Source organism: Arachis hypogaea, unplaced genomic scaffold (genome assembly GCF_003086295.3).
Source record: "Arachis hypogaea cultivar Tifrunner unplaced genomic scaffold, arahy.Tifrunner.gnm2.J5K5 arahy.Tifrunner.gnm2.scaffold_33, whole genome shotgun sequence".
Taxonomy (NCBI): Eukaryota; Viridiplantae; Streptophyta; class Magnoliopsida; order Fabales; family Fabaceae; genus Arachis; species Arachis hypogaea.
Window position 1 is genome coordinate 88791 of NW_027255457.1, and position 7907 is coordinate 96697.

Below are 7907 nucleotides of genomic sequence, written 5' to 3' on the forward strand. Positions count from 1 at the left end.
TTTATGGTTTTCTAGGTTTTTGGGGTTTTCTAGGGTTTTCTAGAGTTTTTGGAGTTTTTAGGGATTTCTAGGTTTTTTAGGATTTTCTAGGGTTTTTTAGGATTTTCTAGGGCTTTTTAGGGATTTTAGGGTTTTTTATTTTTTCTAGGATCTTTTAAGATTTTTAGGGTTTTTTTGGAATTTTAGGGTTTTTTTTCTATTGTTTTCTATCATTGTTAGGGTTTTTTTTAGGGTTTCTAGAGATTTTTAGGGTTTTTTAGGGTTTTCAAAGATTTTCTAGAATTTTTAGGGTTTTTAACCCAAAACACTAGAAAACACTAAAAAACCCTACAAAACCCTAGAAAACGCGAAAAAACCTAGAAATTCCTAAAAAACCTAGAGAATCTTAAATAATCCAAGAAAACCCTAATACCTGGAAAACCCTAGAAAACCTAAAACCCTAGAAAACACTAAAAACCATAAAAAATCCTAAAAACCCTAGGAACCCTAAAAAACCTAAGAACCCTAGAAAACCCTAGAGAATTCTAAAAAAGTCCTAGAAAACCCAGAAATCCCTAAAAACCCTAGAAAATGCTAAAAACCCAAGAGAATGCTAAAAAAATCCTAGAAAACCCTAAAAAACTCTAAGAACTCTAGAAAACTCCAAGAAACCCTAGAAAACCGTAAAAAACCCTGAAAACATAAAAACCCAAAAACCCTAGAAAACCCTAAAACCCTAAAAACAAAAAAACCCTAGAAAACCCTAAAAAACTTTAGAAAACCCTAGAAAACCCTAAAAACCATAAGAAATCCTAAATGTCCTAAAAACACTAAAACCCAAGAAAACCCTAAAAACCCCCTAGAAAACCCTAAAAATCCTAAAAACCTTAGAAAACCCTAAAAACCCAAAAAACACTAAAAAAATTTTTATGCTTTTTTAGCGTTTTCAAGGTTTTTAGTGTTTCTAGGGTTTTTAGGGTTTTTAGGGTTTTCTAGAGTTTTAAAGGTTTTTAGGGTTTTTTAGGAGTTTTTAGGATTCTCTAGGGCTTTAGTGTTTTTTAGGGTTTTGTAGGGTTTGTTAGAATTTTCTAGTGTTTTGTAGGGTTTTTAGCATTTTTTAGGGTTTTCTAGGGTTTTTAGAATTTTTTAGGGTTTTGTAGGATTTTTTAGGTTTTTTAGGGTTTCCTATTATTCTTATGGTTTTTTAGTGTTTTCTAAGGTTTTCTGGAGTTTTTACGGTTTTCTAGGATTTTCTAGAGTTTTAAGAGATTTTTAGGGTTTTCTACGGTTTTTAGGATTTTTTAGGGTTTTCTATGGTTTTTAGAGTTTTCTTGGGTTATTAGTGTTTTTTAGGGTTTTCTTTGGTTTTTAGGATTTTCTAGGGTTTTTTAGGGTTTTCTAGGGTTTTTCTAAGGTTTTCTAGTGTTTTTTTTATCTTTTTAGGGTTTTTTTAGAGTTTTCTAGATTTTTAGTGGTTTTTAAATTTTTATAGGGTTATAGTATTTTTTAGGGTTTTTAGGGTTTTAGTGTTTTTAAGGTTTTAAGGGTTTTTTAGGGTTTTCTAGGGGTTTTTAGTGTTTTTTAAGGTTTAAAGGATTTTCTAGGGTTTTTTGGGATTTTCTAGGGTTTTAGGATTTTTTTAGGGTTTTCTAGGATTTTTTAGGTTTTCTATGGTGTTCTATGATTCTTAGGGTTTTTTACGGTTTTCTAGAGTTTTTTACGGTTTTCTAGGATTTTTTGGGGTTTTCTAGAGTTTTTGGAGTTTTTAGGGTTTTTCTATGATTTTTACGATTTTCTAGGGCTTTTTATGATTTTTTTAGATTTTCTAGATATTTTAGGGATTTTAGGATTTTTTTTGGGTTTTCTATCGCTGTTAGGATTTTTTAAGGTTTTCTATCGTTGTTAGGGTTTTTTTAGGGTTTCTAGAGATTTTTAGGGTTTTTTAGGGTTTTCTAAGATTTTCTAGAATTTTTAGGGTTTTTAACCCAAACACTAAAAACCCTACAAAACCCTAGAAAATGCGAAAAAACCGAATAAAACCGAGAAATTCCTAAAAAACCCTAGAAACCCTAAAAAACCCTAGAAAAACCCTAAAAACCCTAGAGAATCTTAAAAAATCCAGGAAATCCCTAAAAAACCCTGGAAAACCCTAGAAAACGCTAAAAACCTTAGTAAATCATAAAAAACGCTAGAAAACCCAAAAAAACCCTAGAAAACACTAAAAACCCTAAAAAATCCTAAAAACCCTAGAAACCCTAAAAACCTAAAACACCCTAAGAACCTTAGAAAATCCTAGAAAATGCTAAAAGCCAAGAAAATGCTAAAAAATCCTAGAAAACCCTAAAAAATTCTAAGAACTCTAGAAAACCCTAGAAACCCAAAAAACCCTAGAAAACCCTAAAAAACCCTGAAAAATCCTAAAAACCCTAAAAAACCCTAAAACCCTAAAAAACTTTAGAAAACCCTAGAAAACCCTAAAAAACCCTAAGAAACCCTTAATATCCAAAAAACACTAAAAACCCAAGAAAACCCTAAAAACCGTAAAAGACTAAAAACCACTAGAAAACCCTAAAAAATCCTAAAAACCCTAGAAAACCCTAAAAACACTAAAATTTTTTTTTTTGGTTTTTTTAGCGTTTTCAATGTTTTTAAGTTTTCTAGGGTTTTTAGGGTTTTCTAGAGTTTTTAGGATTCTCTAGGGGTTTTAGTGTTTTTTAGGGTTTTGTAGGGTTTGTTAGAATTTTCTAGTGTTTTGTAGGCTTTTTAGCATTTTTAGGGTTTTCTGGGGATTTTAGGATTTTTAGGGTTTTGTAGGATTTTTTAGGTTTTTTAGGGTTTCCTATTAATCTTAGGATTTTTTAGAGTTTTCTAAGATATCTGGAGTTTTTACGGTTTTCTAGGGTTTTTCGGGGTTTTCTAGAGTGTTAAGAGTGTTTTAGGGTTTTCTACGGTTTTTAGGATTTTTTAGGGTTTTCTAGGGTTTTTAGGGTTTTCTTGGATTTTTAGTGTTTTTTAGGGTTTTCTATGGTTTTTAGGGTTTTCAAGTTTTTTAGTGTTTTTAGTGTTTTTAGGGTTTTTTAGAATTTTCTAGGTTTTTTAGTGTTTTTTAGAGTTTTCTAGGGATTATAGTGGTTTTTAGGGTTTTCTAGGGGTTTTTGGTGTTTTTAAGGTTTTAAGGGTTTTTTAGGGTTTTCTAGGAGTTTTTAGTATTTTTAAGGTTTTAAGGGTTTTCTAGGGTGTTCTATGATTCTTAGGAATTTTTAGGGTTTTCTAGGGTTTTTTATGGTTTTCTAGGGATTTTTGGGGTTTTCTAGGGTTTTCTAGAGTTTTTGGAGTTTTTAGGGATTTCTAGGGTTTTTTAGGATTTTCTAGGGCTTTTTAGGGATTTTTAGGGTTTTTTATTTTTTCTAGGATCTTCTAAGATTTTTAGAGTTTTTTGGAATTTTAGGGTTTTTTTCTATTGTTTTCTATCGTTGTTAGGGTTTTTTTTAGGGTTTCTAGAGATTTTTAGGGTTTTTAGGGTTTTCAAAGATTTTCTAGAATTTTTAGGGTTTTTAACCCAAAACACTAGAAAACACTAAAAAACCCTACAAAACCCTAGAAAACGCGAAAAAACCTAGAAATTCCTAAAAACCCTAGAGAATCTTAAATAATCCAAGAAAACCCTGAATACCCTAGAAAACCCTAGAAAACGCTAAAACCCTAGAAAACACTAAAAACCATAAAAAATCCTAAAAACCCTAGGAAACCCTAAAAAACCGTAAGAACCCTAGAAAACCCTAGAGAATTCTAAAAAAGTCCTAGAAAACCCAGAAATCCCTAAAAACCCTAGAAAATGCTAAAAACCCAAGAGAATGCTAAAAAAATCTTAGAAAACCCTAAAAAACTCTAAGAACTCTAGAAAACTCCAAGAAACCCTAGAAAACCGTAAAAAACCCTAGAAAACCATAAAAACCCAAAAACCCTAGAAAACCCTAAAAACCCTAAAAACAAAAAAACCCTAGAAAACCCTAAAAAACTTTAGAAAACCCTAGAAAACCCTAAAAAACCATAAGAAATCCTAAATGTCCTAAAAACACTAAAAACCCAAGAAAACCCTAAAAACCCCCTAGAAAACCCTAAAAATCCTAAAAACCTTAGAAAACCCTAAAAAACCCAAAAAACACTAAAAAAATTTTTATGCTTTTTTAGCGTTTTCAAGGTTTTTAGTGTTTCTAGGGTTTTTAGGGTTTTTAGGGTTTTCTAGAGTTTTAAAGGTTTTTAGGGTTTTTTAGGAGTTTTTAGGATTCTCTAGGGGCTTTAGTGTTTTTTAGGGTTTTGTAGGGTTTGTTAGAATTTTCTAGTGTTTTGTAGGGTTTTTAGCATTTTTTAGGGTTTTCTAGGGTTTTTAGAATTTTTTAGGGTTTTGTAGGATTTTTAGGTTTTTAGGGTTTCCTATTATTCTTATGGTTTTTTAGTGTTTTCTAAGGTTTTCTGGAGTTTTACGGTTTCTAGGATTTTCTAGAGTTTAAGAGATTTTTAGGGTTTTCTACGGTTTTTAGGATTTTTTAGGGTTTTCTATGGTTTTTAGAGTTTTCTTGGTTATTAGTGTTTTTTAGGGTTTTCTTTGGTTTTTAGGATTTTCTAGGGTTTTTTAGGGTTTTCTAGGGTTTTTAGGATTTTTCTAAGGTTTTCTAGTGTTTTTTTTATCTTTTTAGGGTTTTTTTAGAGTTTTCTAGATTTTAGTGGTTTTTAAATTTTTATAGGGTTTATAGTATTTTTTAGGGTTTTTAGGGTTTTTAGTGTTTTTAAGGTTTTAAGGGTTTTTTAGGGTTTTCTAGGGGTTTTTAGTGTTTTTTAAGGTTTAAAGGATTTTCTAGGGTTTTTTTTAGGGTTTTTTGGGATTTTCTAGGGTTTTAGGATTTTTTTAGGGTTTTCTAGGATTTTTTAGGTTTTCTATGGTGTTCTATGATTCTTAGGGTTTTTTACGGTTTTCTAGATTTTTTACGGTTTTCTAGGATTTTTTGGGGTTTTCTAGAGTTTTTGGAGTTTTTAGGGTTTTTCTATGATTTTTACGATTTTCTAGGGCTTTTTATGATTTTTTTAGATTTTCTAGGATATTTTAGGGATTTTAGGATTTTTTTTGGGTTTTCTATCGCTGTTAGGTTTTTTAAGGTTTTCTATCGTTGTTAGGGTTTTTTTTAGGGTTTCTAGAGATTTTTAGGGTTTTTTAGGGTTTTCTAAGATTTTCTAGAATTTTTAGGGTTTTTAACCCAAACACTAAAAAACCCTACAAAACCCTAGAAAATGCGAAAAAACCGAATAAAACCGAGAAATTCCTAAAAAACCCTAGAAACCCTAAAAACCCTAGAAAAACCCTAAAAACCCTAAAAACCCTAGAGAATCTTAAAAAATCCAGGAAATCCCTAAAAAACCCTGGAAAACCCTAGAAAACGCTAAAAACCTTAGTAAATCATAAAAAACGCTAGAAAACCCAAAAAAACCCTAGAAAACACTAAAAACCCTAAAAAATCCTAAAAACCCTAGGAAACCCTAAAAAACCCTAAAACACCCTAAGAACCTTAGAAAATCCTAGAAAATGCTAAAAGCCCAAGAAAATGCTAAAAAATCCTAGAAAACCCTAAAAAATTCTAAGAACTCTAGAAAACCCTAGAAACCCAAAAACCCTAGAAAACCCTAAAAAACCCTGAAAAATCCTAAAAACCCTAAAAAACCCTAAAAACCCTAAAAAACTTTAGAAAACCCTAGAAAACCCTAAAAAACCCTAAGAAACCCTTAATATCCAAAAAACACTAAAAACCCAAGAAAACCCTAAAAACCGTAAAAGACTAAAAACCACTAGAAAACCCTAAAAAATCCTAAAAACCCTAGAAAACCCTAAAAACACTAAAATTTTTTTTTTTGCTTTTTTTAGCGTTTTCAATGTTTTTAAGTTTTCTAGGGTTTTTAGGGTTTTCTAGAGTTTTTAGGATTCTCTAGGGGTTTTAGTGTTTTTTAGGGTTTTGTAGGGTTTGTTAGAATTTTCTAGTGTTTTGTAGGCTTTTTAGCATTTTTTAGGGTTTTCTGGGATTTTAGGATTTTTTAGGGTTTTGTAGGATTTTTTAGGTTTTTTAGGGTTTCCTATTAATCTTAGGATTTTTTAGAGTTTTCTAAGATTATCTGGAGTTTTTACGGTTTTCTAGGGTTTTTCGGGGTTTTCTAGAGTGTTAAGAGTGTTTTAGGGTTTTCTACGGTTTTTAGGATTTTTTAGGGTTTTCTAGGTTTTAGGGTTTTCTTGGATTTTTAGTGTTTTTTAGGGTTTTCTATGGTTTTTAGGGTTTTCAAGTTTTTTAGTGTTTTTAGTGTTTTTAGGGTTTTTAGAATTTTCTAGGTTTTTTAGTGTTTTTTAGAGTTTTCTAGGGATTATAGTGGTTTTTAGGGTTTTCTAGGGGTTTTTGGTGTTTTAAGGTTTTAAGGGTTTTTTAGGGTTTTCTAGAGTTTTTAGTATTTTTTAAGGTTTTAAGGGTTTTCTAGGTGTTCTATGATTCTTAGGAATTTTTAGGGTTTTCTAGGGTTTTTTATGGTTTTCTAGGGATTTTTGGGGTTTTCTAGGGTTTTCTAGAGTTTTTGGAGTTTTTAGGGATTTCTAGGTTTTTTAGGATTTTCTAGGGTTTTTAGGATTTTCTAGGGCTTTTTAGGGATTTTTAGGGTTTTTTATTTTTTCTAGGATCTTCTAAGATTTTTAGAGTTTTTTTGGAATTTTAGGGTTTTTTTCTATTGTTTTCTATCGTTGTTAGGGTTTTTTTTAGGGTTTCTAGAGATTTTAGGGTTTTTTAGGGTTTTCAAAGATTTTCTAGAATTTTTAGGGTTTTTAACCCAAAACACTAGAAAACACTAAAAAACCCTACAAAACCCTAGAAAACGCGAAAAAACCTAGAAATTCCTAAAAAACCCTAGAGAATCTTAAATAATCCAAGAAAACCCTGAATACCCTAGAAAACCCTAGAAAACCTAAAACCCTAGAAAACACTAAAAACCATAAAAAATCCTAAAAACCCTAGGAAACCCTAAAAACCGTAAGAACCCTAGAAAACCCTAGAGAATTCTAAAAAAGTCCTAGAAAACCCAGAAATCCCTAAAAACCCTAGAAAATGCTAAAAACCCAAGAGAATGCTAAAAAAATCTTAGAAAACCCTAAAAAACTCTAAGAACTCTAGAAAACTCCAAGAAACCCTAGAAAACCGTAAAAAACCCTAGAAAACCATAAAAACCCAAAAAACCTAGAAAACCCTAAAAACCCTAAAAACAAAAAACCCTAGAAAACCCTAAAAAACTTTAGAAACCCTAGAAAACCCTAAAAAACCATAAGAAATCCTAAATGTCCTAAAAACACTAAAAACCCAAGAAAACCCTAAAAACCCCCTAGAAAACCCTAAAAATCCTAAAAACCTTAGAAAACCCTAAAAAACCCAAAAAACACTAAAAAATTTTTATGCTTTTTTAGCGTTTTCAAGGTTTTTAGTGTTTCTAGGTTTTTAGGGTTTTTAGGGTTTTCTAGAGTTTTAAAGGTTTTTAGGGTTTTTTAGGAGTTTTTAGGATTCTCTAGGGGCTTTAGTGTTTTTTAGGGTTTTGTAGGGTTTGTTAGAATTTTCTAGTGTTTTGTAGGGTTTTTAGCATTTTTTAGGGTTTTCTAGGGTTTTTAGAATTTTTTAGGGTTTTGTAGGATTTTTTAGGTTTTTTAGGGTTTCCTATTATTCTTATGGTTTTTTAGTGTTTTCTAAGGTTTTCTGGAGTTTTTACGGTTTTCTAGGATTTTCTAGAGTTTTAAGAGATTTTTAGGGTTTTCTACGGTTTTTAGGATTTTTTAGGGTTTTCTATGGTTTTTAGAGTTTTCTTGGGTTATTAGTGTTTTTTAGGGTTTTCTTTGGTTTTTAGGATTTTCTAGGGTT